This window comes from Mesoplodon bidens, assembly GCF_964165515.1.
Source record: "Mesoplodon bidens genome assembly, chromosome: 10".
Taxonomy (NCBI): Eukaryota; Metazoa; Chordata; class Mammalia; order Artiodactyla; family Ziphiidae; genus Mesoplodon; species Mesoplodon bidens.
Genome location: NC_138172.1, coordinates 91,853,124 through 91,869,097, shown reverse-complemented (window position 1 = coordinate 91,869,097; position 15,974 = coordinate 91,853,124). Strand labels below are relative to the sequence as shown.

The window sequence follows — 15,974 nt, the reverse complement described above, 5'->3', positions numbered from 1 at the left end:
AAAAATTCAATTATGAACATATTTTGGCAATGCTAACGGTTTTGTGTTACTTATTTCTAAGTGAAAAATTAATATGTTGGTACGCTGCATACAAGTCACTGTTTAGGAGCTATATACATCTTATCATTCCTCCAGTGTTTACTGTAAGCCTTTGTGCTAAGTACACAATGACGAGTAAAACTGACATGAAGCCTGAAGTTCATGAGAGCTTCTAGAGAGACATTCTCATTTATACTCATAGAGCGTGCATGGGATATTCAGCCACACTCATACAGAACCATGAATTTTATGTACATTTGCAAATTGCTCCTTATTAACCGTGCTCCATTATGCTTGGGAACTAGATACAATGCAAGTACAGTAATATTCAGTTGCCACCAAAAATAAAATTCTCGGAATACCAGATGTTTCTCTGTATGAACACATACAAGTCAAGAGTTGGAAAGCAGGAGAGGAAAGAATGTATTCTTAGAAAAATAAACTGGCTGGAAACAGGAAGTCACTAAACAATCCTAAAATAAGATGATTCTAACACCTTTTGTATCAGTAATCTCTCCCCAGCAAATAGAGGTCTACCCTGCCTGAAGTAGATGGGACTCCTCTTCAGGCAAAATAGGTCATTTTCAATTTATACTTATTAAACCGCCACATTAACCCCAAAAATGAATATGAACTTCGGGGACATCTAATGGTAGGTTTCCTCGTGCCATTAAAAGTTCTCAGTTCCCACCAACTAACATGCCCTCCCCAAGAGGCTGTGGTCACAGTCTAGGAAAAGCTGCATTATGCATTCATTCTGGATGGCATTTGTGGTTCCCCAACCAGTAGAGAAATGTTAGGAGTTAAAAGTTACCAACATGGTAGAATCATAAAAAAAGAGTATGAGTCAATGGAAATTAAAAATAAAAAATTCTTCACAACAAAAGAAACAATCAACAAAATGAAAACGACAAAAATAGAGTGGGAGAAAATATTTGCAAACCATATATGGGATAAGGAGTTAATACCCAAAATACATAAAGAACTCATATATATAACTCAATAATAAAAAACAAACATCTGATTTAAAAATTGGCAGAGGAATGAAATAGACATTTTTTTCCAAAGAAGGTATCCCAATGACCAACAGGTACATAAATAGATTTCCAACATCACTAATCATTAGGGAAATGCATATCAAAGCTACAAGAAAGGGCTTCCCTGGTGGCGCAGTGGTTGAGAATCCGCCTGCCGATGCAGGGGACACGGGTTCATGCCCCGGTCCAGGAAGATCCCACGTGCCACAGAGTGGCTGGGCCCGTGAGCCATGGCCGCTGGGCCTGCGTGTCCAGGGCCTGTGCTCCGCAGCAGGAGAGGCCACAACAGTGAGAGGCCCACGTACAAGAAAAAAAAAAAAAAAAACTACAAGGAAATATCATCTCACACCTGTTAGAATGGCTATCAACAAGAAGGAAAGAGGGCTTCCCTGGTGGCGCAGCCATTAAGAATCCGCTTGCCAATGCGGGGGACACGGATTCGTGCCCCGGTCCGGGAAGATCCCACATGCCGCGGAGCGGCTAGGCCCCGTGAGCCACAACTACTGAGCCTGCGCATCTGGAGCCTGTGTGCCCCGCAACAGGAGAGGCCGCGACAGTGAGAGGCCCGCACACCACGATAAAAAAAAAAAAGAAAAAAAAGAAGGAAAGAGATAACAAGCATTGCCAAGGATGTGGAGAAAAGGGAACCCTTGGACGTTGTTGGTGGGAATGTAAATTGGTGCAGCCACTATGGAGAACAACATGGAGGTTCCTCAAAAAATTAAAAACAGAATTACCATATGATCAGGCAATCCCACTTCTGAGTGTATAGCCAAAGGAAATAACAACAATATATCAAGGAGAAATATGCACTCCCACAATTATTGCAACATTGTTCACAATAGCCAAGATATGGAAATGGAAACAACCTAAGTGCCTGTCAATGGATGAAAGGATAAAGATGATGTGTGGTGTGGTGTGGCGTGGTGTGTGCGTGTCTGGAATATTAGTCAGTCATGAGAAAGAAGGAAATCCTGCCATTTGCGACAACGTGGGTGGACCCCGAGGACATTATGTTAAGTGCAATAAGCCAGACAAAGACAAATACTATCTGATATCACATATGTGGAATCTAAGAAAAGCTGAACTTACAATCTGGGTTTTGTTTTTTAATTATAAAAAAGTAAATGAACAAGTTCATAACATAGTTAAAATTATCTAAATAATGTTAAGGGGGGTTGAAGTTAAAACAAGGGTCAGAGAAAGGAGAATGGATTTTGAATCACCTAAAAAGAACTAATGAACATGAGTTTGTGGAGAGGAAGCTAAAAGGACATTTCAGACTGGAGAAGATAAGAATGTAAGAATTTCAATATGCAACTTCATAAGATCTGGACCTGGTAAGGAGTGGAGTGGAGTGGGGGACCTGATAAGGATCTGAGATTACCAAGGTGGGAAGTAGCAACTGATGTGGAGATAATCAAGCAAGTTAAGACATGAGCCTAACCAAATCCCAGGAATCAAGTTAGGGACTTGAAATTACCATAAAATTGTCCCAACAAGCACCACATATATTTTAAGCCCTTTATATTATCCTTTAATTAGGTCAGACCAAGAGAGACAAACTGCACTTACAATATTTTACCAACCAACTACTGTAAATTAAACAGACAAAAACAGTCCAGTCAAAGTGACTGCATTTAAAGTTTGGGGGATCTAATGCACAGCATGGCAATTATAGTTAGTAATACTATATCATATACTTGAAAGTTGCTAAGAGACCAGATCTTAAGTGCTCTCACCACAAAAAAGAAATGGTAATTATGTGGTGTGATGGAGGTGTGAGCTAAGCTAAGGTGGTGATTATTTTTGCAACATACAAGTGCATCAAATCAACACGTTGTATACCTTAAAGTTACACAATGTCCTATGTCAATTATATCTCAATAAAGCTGGGGGGGAAACGTGATTGCATTAATAGTAAAGATGCTGTTGAGGATACTGTTCACTAAATGACACTGTATGAGGATACGGGGCTTCCCTGGTGGTGCAGTGGTTGAGAATCCGCCTGCCAATGCAGGGGACATGGGTTCAAGCCCTGGTCCAGGAAGATTCCACATGCCATGGAGCAACTAAGCCCATGTGCCACAACTACTGAGCTTGCGCTCTAGAGCCCGTGAGCCACATCTACTGAGCCCACGCACCACAACTACTGAGCCCGTGTACCACAACTACTGAGACCGCATGCCACAACTACTGAAGCCTGCACGCCTACAGCCTGTGCCCAACAAGAGAAGCCACCACAATGAGAAGCCCGTACACCACAATGAAGAGTAGCCCCCGCTCACCACAACTAAAAAAGAAAGTCCGTGCCAAGCAACAAAGACCCAAGGCAGCCAAACATAAATAAATAAATAAATAAATAAATAAATTTTTTTTAAAAAAGAGGAGATGGAGATATTTCATCCAGGGCTTAGTAACAACAATAGCTATTTGACTTTTGAGCAACTGGTTTGTCTTCTTCTTTTAGACATATAACTCATAGTGTTTTTCTTTTTGCATGGGCTTCTAGAATATTCCAGCCAAATATGAGGTCCACCTCCAGAAACTACACAGACTTTACAATGTACACTGGGCATCTTACTCCTAGTTTCAAACTATTTCTCTTCTTCTCCTTTTACCTTGGATATTCTCCCCAAGCCCTGTGTTCCAGTCTGTGCTCTGGAGTGCTCAGTGTTTAGTTGGTGATACTGTTTTTTTTTTTTTTTTTTCTTTTTGCGGTATGTGGGCCTCTCACTGCTGTGGCCTCTCCCGTTGCGGAGCACAGGCTCCGGACGCGCAGGCCCAGCGGCCATGGCTCACGGGCCCAGCCGCTCCGCGGCATATGGGATCCTCCCAGACCGGGGCACGAACCCGTATCCCCTGCATCGGCAGGCGGACTCTCAACCACTGCGCCACCAGGGAGGCCCTGGTGATACTGTTTTTTATCCACATTTTAACATTTGGGAATTGGGACACATAATCAAGGTTTAATGGCTCAATTAGCAACAGTTTTTCTTTCTTTTGTGGCACCTCACTACTGACAAGTCTTACAATGGATAGCATTTTTGATTCAGAGAAAATATGGTAATAAACTTAAGTACAGGCTTGAAATAGCCGTAAAAGGTCAAGCTTTTCCTGCAAAGGCCGAGACACAGGAGAGAAGCAAGCAGTAAGCCATAACAAAGGCCATAAAGGGGAAGAGTACAGGAAAGATCTGTGAAGGCACCTGGGGATGGAGGCAACAAACAGAAGACACTGACTACAGAGATGCGCAGAGCCAGGAAGAGGCAAGAGTCTGAAGGTGGAGCCAGACGGAGGAGCCGTGGTACCCTGGCCCTGCCCTCAGGGAAAAGCTGATGCTGGTGTGGGAGCCGAATGAACATTTACCTGAGTCTGGAGGTCATTCCCAGGTACCCTGAATGAGACCCTGAGACAGCTCAGCCACAGAGAGCTCAAGACTCTTACGTCTATTTGACCTGACAAATTCCCTGTGGCCCTTTCTCCCCCTGTCCTTGGAGCCTCCATTGTTGTAGGTATAAACACAGCCACGCTACATCTTTCCATTCAGTTAGAATCTTCCTCATGCTTGACTCAAAATATGATTTCTCCAATTAGTTCTGGCTTATTAATGACAAAGCAATGAGTAGGATGAAGTTTATGTTTTCAGCCAGTCCCAAAGTATCTTAACATTTATGCATTTGAGTCAATTATTTAGGCTGCAGGTCTGTCTGTCCTCTCTCCTACTGCACTGTAAACTTCAAGTTCACAAGGAAAATCATTTATCCCATATAGTATAATTATATGACCAGTGGGTGTAGACATTAAAGGGTTTTGCTTCCCTTTCAACATTGTGACCAATAAAAGTGGGATCCAGAGAAGGAGGAAGAGTGGCATGTGGATTCACATGGGGAGAAAAAGTTTTACAATATGAACAATATATTACCAATGACTGCAAGAGGACCCAAGAGAACTATTTGATGGAAATGTTCTGGATCTTAATGGTGGTGGTTACACAGATGTATGCAGTTATTACAACGCAAGAACGTGTACACTTAAAATGGGTGCATTTTACTGTAGGTAAATAACACCTCAATAAAGTTGTTTTTGTTTTGTTTTTTTTTGCGGTATGCGGGCCTCTCACTGTTGTGGCCTCCCCCATTGCGGAGCACAGGCTCCGGATGCGCAGGCTCAGCGGCCATGGCTCACGGGCCCAGCCACTCCGCAGCATGTGGGATCTTCCCGGACCGGGGCACGAACCTGTGTCCCCTGCATTGGCAGGCGGACTCTCAACCACTGCGCCACCAGGGAAGCCCCAATAAAGTTGATTTTAAAGAATGTTATCCAGGAACTAATCATTCAGTTTAGAGTAAACCAGCTCCATTAACTCTCTTCATCTTCTTTTAGCTGCTCATATTGTAGCCACCTCACTAATTCTCATAAAATACATTTGAAAAATGGTAGGCAAAATGCAAATAATGTTCAAATAAGTCCATTTTCCTACTTGTCAGAAGCTATGATGATTCATTGGCCTAAAAGGATGTTTTAATAAGTCTTGTCTGTGGCTCTCAAAAGTTGACATCTGGAAACTGTACCTTATTCCCTATTGCCCTCAAATGTAGAAAAAGCAAAGATAATAAGTATTGAAGCCCATCATTAATAAAGTGGAAGTAAATCAAATTCATTAAAGTAGTAGAAAATGTCTCTATTACATGGAGGAAGAAAATAAAAGTAGAATGCTGTCAAGCTGAGCATACCCTGATGCTGGTTTCTTGAAAAGAAACACAGAAGTTTAAAGTTTTGGGTATTTTTTGGTTTTGGGGTTTTTGTTTTTGTTGTTTTTTTGGTAATAATGTGTATTGGACAAAAATGATACTAGCCTGGCAAATTTTTCACAGACTTAGGTAAACACCATCTGAAGATCTTCCAAGTTGACTTGATTTCATTCCAGATAAATGTTTTTAGAATTCTGAAAGGTATATATAAAAAAAAAAAAAATCAAAGGAAACTAAGGTGTCCCAACTGAAAATGCAGGATTAGTTTTCTCTGATAGTTTTAAGTTTTGGTCATGTTTAATCTCTAGATATGGTCTGTCCACATATTTAATTTGGTGATAATGTTTCCATTAAGGCTAGACATACAAACATCTAAAACTTGACTAGCTGAGAACAGTGTTCAAATATTAAAAATCATAGGTGGGGAAAAATAAGGCTCTTGTTCTATTTGATTCAAATCTAAAGACCATTTTATTGGTCAATATTTCAACAGTTATTGAGAGAAACTCAGTTCAGACATAGAAACTCTTTCCCTGGTCCTTACAAAATTTCACATAGCTTTTACTGAGTCAAAAGTTCCATTCTCCTTTTAGAAGCAGGAAGGAAAAAAAATTATTACAAGTGACTCAAAACAAAGTAATTTAACTGTGCTTCATTAGTGAGATGTTTTCAGAGCACAGCCATCGAAGACATCTGTGATGTTAAATCTTGTTACTTATTTAGTAGCTTTAGTATCAGGATTGATATGGACTTTGTTGTTTTATTTTAAGTTTATCTTTGTGGTGATAAAGAGCACATTAGCTTTAGTCACAATTTTAGATTAAGAAATAATCACAAGCTCATCAAATTAAAAAGAAGTACAACAGTGGGGTTAAAAACTTTCAAATAGGTAAGTAGTATGATAAAGGCAAGGTTAAAATTAAAATTATTAATGTCAACTCATAAAAATTATACATGTGCATGTGTGTATTTTTAATTCTCTCTCTAAAGTGACCTAACATAGCAACTTTAATACATATGAGATATAACCTGGTGCACCAACTGGAATTTGTCTCTAATGTTCTTTTCCACTAAATGGATTTATATCTTGACACAGTAAGTATTTAAGATTCTGGAACATAATTTTGCCAGTGAGCAAGAATACTTTCAAAAGTTCTGAAGAGTAGCTGAAAGAACACAATTAAGAAGATTCTTATTGGTCAAGATGTGACAATTTGAGCATTTACATAAATGGAGGGTATGAATAAAAACTAGACCTAATCCAAATACGGTACAATGTTTGTTTCAACACAGATCAGGCATAGACAACCGCATCCTCCCATGAAATAACTCTGAGAAATTATCTAAAAGTATTTTTGTTCTTATAGTCATTATTCATCATACTACTTCAGCATCAACCCTGTCTTATGGTTCTTACTACTGCATTAATAACAATGCACTAATAAAAATAGCTAACACTTAATATTTTCCATGTGTCACAAATCATTTTAAATGTGTTATCTATTTTAAACCAGGTTGAAAATTATAGCTTGGTGAAGTTAAGTAGCTTGCTCAAGGTCACCCAGCTAGTAAGCACCGGTGCTGAGATTTATACCCAGGGAGCCTGGATTCCAGAATTAGTGCCGCTAAGGCTGCCTCATCAGTGAGGGAGGGAACATTCCAAATATGCCGCAGATCATGCTTGGCTGAGTAGACATTCTATTCCCTTTGGTGCTGAGCACTTTCTCAAGGAGAAAGTAGTCTGAGGAGGGGAAAGCTTTTGTGAAGAGAGATATTAAAGATAAAGCAACAGGGCTGCCCTGTTGGCACAGTGGTTAAGAATCCGCCTGCCAATGCAGGGGACACAGGTTCGAGCCCTGGCCCGGGAAGATCCCACATGCTGCAGAGCATCTAAGCCCGTGCCCCACAACTACTGAGCCCGTGTGCCACAACTACTGAAGCCTGTGAGCCTAGAGCCCGTGCTCGGCAGCAAGAGAAGCCACCACAATGAGAAGCCCACGCATCGCAACGAAGAGTAGCCCCTGCTCACCGCAACTAGAGAAAGCCTGCGCACGGCAACGAAGACCCAACGCAGCCAAAAATAAAATTGATCGATTAATTAATTAATTTTTTAAAAAGATAAAGACACACACAATGTCCATGAGAACTCTGACCTCGACTAATGCTGAGCTGAAGTTAGTATTCTAAAATTTTAGATAGTGTTACAGCCTAGACGCAGTATGCAACTGCTGTGTTTTCATAACCTTAAGAAATAAGTTCTTCGTTCAGCAGTATAAAATATCATGCAAGAAAAAGGGAATTGCATCAAAATATTAATAGGATGATGAGCAAATTTTATTTTACATCTCTCTAATATCTAATATTTTCTAAATTGTTTAACAGTGAATGTGCATCACTTTTATAATTAGAAAAAAATTATATTAAAAAGTTATTTAAGATTTCAAAAAGAGAAAGAAGAATATATGCCTCTTGCTTTCCTGCATTTGGAAGCCCTAAGCCAAGCAAAAGTTAGCTTGAGTTCCCAAAAGGTCAGCCACACAGACCCTTGGGTTAAAAAATAATAATAATAAAAGTAGAACTGTTTTGTTTGTTACTTTGTCATTTTAAAAGTGCTGTGAAGAAGGAAAGATAGCAGGAGTCCATCTCACATTCAGTTGCTCAAGGACTGGAAAACTGAACTTGCCTAAAGTGGAGAAAACTATCCAAATTCCAAAGCTTTTCTAGAAGCCTGCAGGTTCTAGGAGGCTGGATGCCTGGTTCTCTCCAGAGTCAAGAAATACCTTACCATACAAACTACTATTGGCAACAACTCCCAGTAAACTGTCCCGCACCTTTCACCTCCCCCTGGTAAGACCTGCAGCGAGGGGTCTCCCCTGCTCTCAGCTGGCTCCCCACTGAGCCTTCTGCCTTCCTGCTCTGATTTCTGGACCCAACAAGGCTCAGCCATAGGATTATTACTAGTGAATGTTTGGTAATCACTGTGAGATGTACCAAAAGTAACTTGTCAATAAAGTGCTTATTAAATAAAGTCTGCAATGGCTGTATAGTCTTAATAAAGTCTGTAATGGTTTACTTTAAAATATAAATAAAAACAGATTCAAAGCTATCCCTATTGAGTGCCATTCTCACATGACTCCCACTCCAATGTGCATTCTTGTACAATACGCTACAAATTGCCCACCACCCTCAAAGAACCCCTGGGAGAGTGACAATCTTAGGAGCATCATTTGGTATGTGTGCTTCAGAATTAAAACAAAAACACTGCCTCGAGAACAAGTAAAAGATGCCGTAACAACCCAACTGCCCAGGAACCAGAGGATGAGAGGTGCCCTTACCCACCAGGAGGAAGAAGAGTAAGTGGGCCAGCAGCCCCTAAAACCCAGGGAGCCGACCCAGGGTAACAGGCACCGGACTCCAGATGAAGCGGGAGGAAGATGCATGGGCACCTCCCCACCACCCCAGGATCTTCCCTTCCTCTCAGTTCTGTGTCCCCACCCGGCTCTCCCCATAGCACCTCCTCTCTTCTCATACTGACTCACATCAGTGCCAACCAAGTCAGCTTGCTCTAGGATCCACCCAAGTCTGGGACCGCATACCACCTCTGGGGCAGACAAAAGCTCTAGCACTACAGGAGGTGAAACATACCTAACCTCATGACTTGGCCCAGGACAGGATTCTCTCCTGCTAGTTACCTGTACAGAGCTTGCTGCTGAGGCTGCCACATATGTTACACAGCAGACATCAAAAATGTGAACTTTGTCAAAGTCTGGGTGACTCCTTGGCTGGATCGACCTTTACTTAAGTGATACTAAGCAGCTACGGCCTCCGCTTGTCAGCCCCGAGCAGTGGTAGTCAAAGTTGTAAGGCTCAAGAGCCACATTTGTACTGCCATTATCAAAGACAAACAGACAGATCACATAACAGTGCAGAGCCTATAATTATGTAATAATAGAATGCAAAAATTACAGGTCTCATAGGGCCCAAACTAGAAGTGGCAAAACCACAAATGACATGACAGACACAGCCTGAGGATCAAATAAAAACACTCCACCCATAGACTCATGTACCAGGCACAGCTCTTCTTGTAGAATGCATATCCATATCTTTCACGGTATCCAATCATAAACATCTAGGAAGCACCTACTATGTACAAGGCATGTGCTGGCTACTGGGGGAAAGGAACAAAGAAACTGAAGATAAATAAAACCAGGGGTTCTGCCCTTAGTTTACATCTAGAAGGGGCAATAAGCCATTTGCACAAATTCTCCAGGGCCATGAAGTTCCTTATTATTATCTCCCACTCAAGTATTTGGAAACATTTACTCAGCACTCCATGACAGAACTCACAGAGCTATAATGAACTGTCAGTAAATGAACACAAGGCACTTTACAAGTATCATTCTGCTTGCAGATAAGCTAAATAAACAAATAAGCAAGTACACAAGCATGCACACATGCACTAACAAAATGTTCACAGTAAGCCATGCCTCAAACCTGTAAAACACCCTAGAAGCTAGTGGAGAAGGACCAGGAGCCTGGAATAGCTCTTCACAGAGCTAGGGTTCCTGAGCCATGTAACCAGAATCCCTGGGCGGCCTCTTCAGAGCAGGCCTGTCCAGATGTGCTCACCCTCCAAGGGGATCAGCTGACCTTTGGGGTGGAGGTGGCAAGTGGTCGGTGCACTTGGACTAAGGTACCCACACGATGCCTACATGTGCTCTATCTCCTCTCCACCACCCACAGAGCTCCCCAACCACCAACAGAGACAAAGAAGATTGGACAGTTTATTAAAATATAAAATGCCAAGCTTCTTCCCAAAAGTCCAGCCCAATGTCAAGGCTAGAGCCTGGCCAAAATGAGAAACAAGTGCTTCAAGTTCGGAAGACTGACACACCCCAAAGATCATTCACTAAACTGTGCAAAGCAGCAAGGAGCCCTGTTAGCATCTATCTGCCACACCCCGTCAGAGCGAGTGTAGGAGACACTAGGCAGTTCCCGCCTGGCTGGCCTCCACGCAACAGCCCCCAGAGCAGGTGGCACCAGATACTGGCCAGGGCCTCTGCCCCCGCTGACAATTTTCATACAGGGACATATTCACAGTCAGGAGGCCAGTGCCACGTGGCTGTGTGTGCTGATGTGATACCCTGCTGTCAAAGCACAAGTCTTTATTAAAGGGCCACATACTGCAAGCGAGAAGCCACAAGCAACTTGAAGAGCTTTCGTGAAAGGCAGCTTTTCAGAAAACTAGAAACATGAACAGTATTGATTTTTCCCAGTGTATAGGCCCCGAAATGCACACCAGTTCCTAAACTACAGCTTCTCTCAATGCCACCTTGCTCAGAAAAGGACAGCCCGCTACTTCCTAATGACATGGGGCACCTGTGGGACGAGCAGGGCAGCGGGTGGCTTCAAGAATGGGACCACGGGGCTCTGGCTGGCAAGCATTTGCACTGCAAACATTACAAGTGAGGATACTCTAAAATTACCTCATTCTACCCAGCGGCTTGGTGATTTCAAGGAGGAGATGCCAGAAAGAGGTAGCTTTGGTTTGGTTTTCTACACATTCAAATCCTAACGAGGTTTCAGTCTCCACCACAAATACCACATTACTCCTACTTAACCAACTCCAAAGCAGATCAAGGGCCAACCTGCTTGCACGTTCACAGCAGCCCACTGTAGGCAAACACATGTGAACAAGCTGGCCTTCTGCAATACTTATTTCTGTCTTTACTCAGGGCCACAGGTTTTGGCCACATGGATGGAGGAGGGGCACCAGAATGCTCAGGGGAACTGATTCAAGGCTTTTAACGGCTATAACCTATTTCTGCTCAACACTCCTACCAGGACCTATCAGTGACATCCCTAGAAAGAATTCACTAAATGAGAGTTCCCAGAGCCAGGCCTATCCAGGATCCAGACTTTCAGTCAAAGACTGCATTGAAATTGATCAGAATCAAACACACACGGTAACTGAAGCAGGCAAATTGCTGTAAGCGTGTAACTGATGTGAAATCGCTTCACTTTCATGTTGTCATTAGATCCCCTGTCTCAGAATCCTGAAATTAAAATGTTCCTCTGCATTCAGTGTCCCACCTGGAATGATACTTTCTGACAGGCTCTGATTCGTGCTGATTAACAGCCGTTTAACCATGAAGGTTGACTAATCAAGTAAAAAAAGTCTTTATCTTCCCAAATGAAAATTGAAGATACCTAATACATAACTCAGATACTTTAAAACATTCCAGCTATGGAATGGGGCGCATGTAGTCTGACCCTGTCTCCCCAATCTCAGCCTAATGCTGACTCCAGATCACTGAGACGGCTTTGACGAGGGCCAGGAAGGTCAGGGCCCAGGCCAGTTCGATTCCTTTAATTCTTCCTCCTCCCACCGCCCCATCAAGTTCTCTGCTTCCAGGGGTGGGACAAGGGCAGCAGCACCAAACTCTCAGAGCCTGGAAGACATCAAAGGACACAGCTGAGAGAGGGTGAGGTAAACGGGAGGAACACGCCTGTATTTTCCCCACTTACAAAGCCACAGGCTGGGAATGTTGGCTGAGGTGTTTGACACGCAGAGGGAGAAAGGAGAAAAGCAAAGCACACACTTGATGATCATTCACGTAAATGTACGAAGTATTTAGTACATCAAAATTTTTCTTTATCCTCCTCTTTAGTTTTCATGTATTTCTGCACACAGGAAATTGGATAATCTGACCAAAATTTCTGAGAAGGCGTACATCACTCTCTTATTTAAAAAACCCACAAATCTGCATGCATTTAGGTTTCCATATTTGTATATCTTTTTGCAAAAAATGTTTAAGAAAATGACTAGTAAGTTCAAAGGAAACTCAAATATTTCTGTGAAATAGCCTAAATATTTTCTGAATTTTAGTGTGTCAGTGAAAGACTACCAAAAACCAGAAGATTACCAACAAACAGATAAATAAATAAGAGAGTTCAGGATAATGTATATTCAGTTAAGGGGTGCCAGAGAACCAGATATACAAGAAAAACTATATCTCTATTTTGAATTTTTAATAGAGAGGCCCTGAGTCCATGTCTCCAGTATGGTAAACATTGGAACAAGAGTCACCAGCCTGGGGACTGGGATAACAAAGTCAGGTTCCTCAGAAAGGAAAAAAAAAGCATAGAAACCCAATATTACTGAATACAATGTTTCGGTAGCTTCAGATGTTCATTTCCTCAGAAGTCAGTCTATGACTAGGTAGTACTGACCATCTACAAGTCTCCTATACTAACTACAGCCTAGTAACCATATATCCAATTAACAGAAATACAATCAAGCACAACAGACACTTACTGAGAACGTACCGTGTCTAAGGAAACAATGGACGGACACCCACTACCTGGAACACAGGGCTGAAGGTGCACAATTAGGGCTACAGTCCCATCCCTATGCAGGTCTCCAAACAGGCTCTCTTGTTATTCAGATAGTTTGGCAATGCGTCAAATTCCAGGGCAAGCTCTTTGCACTGCGGTTTTCCCCCTCAGATCTTATCCCAGGGCTTTGGTGCACCCTCCCATCACCAGCCCCCCATTCTTCCCAAACATACTTTTACAAACATGTCAAAATTTTGTCAAAAAATTACACTTCCCAATGTGTTCACATACAATTTATGGGCATATATTCTTTACCCAAATGAATGACTGCCAAATGACCAGACTGGTGAACACCTGTCATAGAAGGAATTTCCCTTTCAACAAAATTCAACACATCCATCTCCACAGAGCAGTGCTCCTGTGGTCTGTCAGCTGAGACATGGCAAGTGTCTGATGTAACACCACAAAGTGTCACCACATACTGCATGAAGTGTCCACATTTAAATCAGAAGTAATCAGAAAATTCACAACAATTAAAAGCAAACATTTTGAGACGTCCCTCTTTAATTGCTCTTCTTAGGTGTTAAAAAAAAACTTCATTTATTAAACTTGGAATGAGAAGCAAAGCGTAGGTCAACAAGCTTTAAGTGTTCCGTGTTAATAAAAACATTAAATTGTCAACACTTAATGTGTGCTCTGTGCAAGGTACCCTGCTATTATAAACAGATGGGGTAGGGGGTCCCTGGAGGAAGTGAACCAGGCATGGCTTCCTTGACACAAGAGGAGCCATTTTGACCTAAGCCATTTTGGGATCTAAGCCTGGCCACAATGCTTGCCCTTGCACAGGTCTCAGTAATTAATGCTCTTAAATGAAGCGACGGGATGCAGGAACAAAGGGAAAGCAGTCAAGAAACACAGTTCAGCGATAAAACAGAGTCCTAGTTCCTCCTCAAGAGGTATACCTAGTAATCGGATACATATTTTTGAGTCTGTAGGAAATAAGGTCCCCACCCTGGTGGAGGACGGAAGGATGAAGTTGACCTTTTGTGACTTCAATCAACTAAAGCCTGGACTCTGTTGACCTTTGCCCCAATTCTATGCTGAATTCTCCTGGGCTCAAGCTCCTTCATGAATATGCACGTACCCTTAGCTTAAAACGTCCCCAATTCTGCTGCTGGGGAGCCACAGCTTTGAGAAAGATCCCCGGTGTTTTCCTTACTTGCTACAGGGAATAAATCCTCCTTCTCCCTCTCTGACACCCACCAAGAGGTGAACCCAGTTTTTCAGGTAATCCTCACAACCGCTATGGGTCTGTAATTTTATTATTCCCATTTTACTGATGAGGAAATACTGGCACAGAGGGTTAAGGGACTTGCCGGGACACTCTGCAGCTAGTCAGTTGCATAATCAGTTTCAAATATAAGCAGTTGGCCTCCCAAGTCCTCTGAGGGGCTCTCCACCACTACATCATTCTGTCACAATACTTGATAGTGTTTTACAAAACTAGATATTTACACCCAAGGGATGGCCACACAAAAGGCAAATAAAAGATTTCCTTTCATTGAGTAAAAGCTCTGGCTCAAATACAAAGTAATTCACATACTTATGAACATTTAAACTTTATCTGGGCTAATTTTTAAATAGATGGGTGAGGTTATTTCAATGTATCAAACTACAAAAGCAAAGAGGTACCCTGCCATTCAGAAAAATTCATTTATACACACAAATAAGGAAGACTCTTTGTTCAGTATTTAAAAGAAAAAAAAATTGGGAAAAATTATTTCCACTGCAGAATTCATCACAAAAACTGCAGACTAAGCTGTCATTGCAGAGAGGGGAATACTATTCTATTGATAACTATCAAAGCCAGCAAAACTTAAAGGCTTCAAAAACAAAAACAAAACAAACTTAGTTACATTACCATGCTAATGTTACCTGTTTGTTACAGTAACTCTAGATCAAAAAGGCAGATGTTTAAAACTGGATAAGGCTGCTCAAATTTAACACCATTATCTTGATAAGCTTTCCCTACCACACTCCTTCCTCCTTACTCAAAGCATGACCCTTGAAACAAGTAATTTTAAGGCTCTTTCTTAACACAATAATGTAACCATCCCCTGTTACAAGTTGTACAGGGAATACTAAACTTTAATTAACAATATAAATAGAAGTCATTAAAGATAGAGAACAAAAGACAAAAAACAAAAAACGCTAACAGTTTGTTATCCAATTTAAAAAAGAACAGTTACAAGTTCAGCTACACATCTTGACACATTCTCTACTGAGCTGGGATTATAGATAGGTGGGCACACCAAGCATCAATTCTGAGGACTTGTTTTATTAAACTATGAAATGTAAGTATATTTAAAGGCTTATTAATCTGCTCAACAAACTACATGAGGATTTACTGCATGGCCCTTCCAAAATTGGGGATAAATCTACTCAATACTGCAACAGAATGCCTGAGCAGTTCAGCATGGTTTTGCCCTTTCTGATTTTCCCCTGAGGCTCCCAGCTTGAGAAACATGAATAGTTGTGGTCATTCATGGTGGGTGTACAATCTAGGGAGTGTCTCTTCAAGACAACACAAAGAGCCAACAACAAAGGGTAAAGCTTCCTTTTCCTCAAAGCCTTCCTTCCTGTTCCCTGTCCTTTAAAAAACAAGGCTCCGAACTTCTTCCCTCAAGGCAACTGCACACAGATGCTTTCCTCACACCTCTTCTAACAGTAGCAAAGCTCATCACACCTACAGACCAGACTCTAAAGGGTCAGAGAGAATCAATAACCACTCTGCTTTCAAAAGAAT

At 41.7% G+C, this 15,974-nt stretch overlaps 1 protein-coding gene across 1 annotated transcript in view; it reads right to left on the bottom strand.

Annotated features, from left to right (window-relative positions):
* KIF13A (kinesin family member 13A) overlaps nt 1–15,974 on the bottom strand; it is a 207,421-nt gene that overhangs the window by 179,122 nt on the left and 12,325 nt on the right.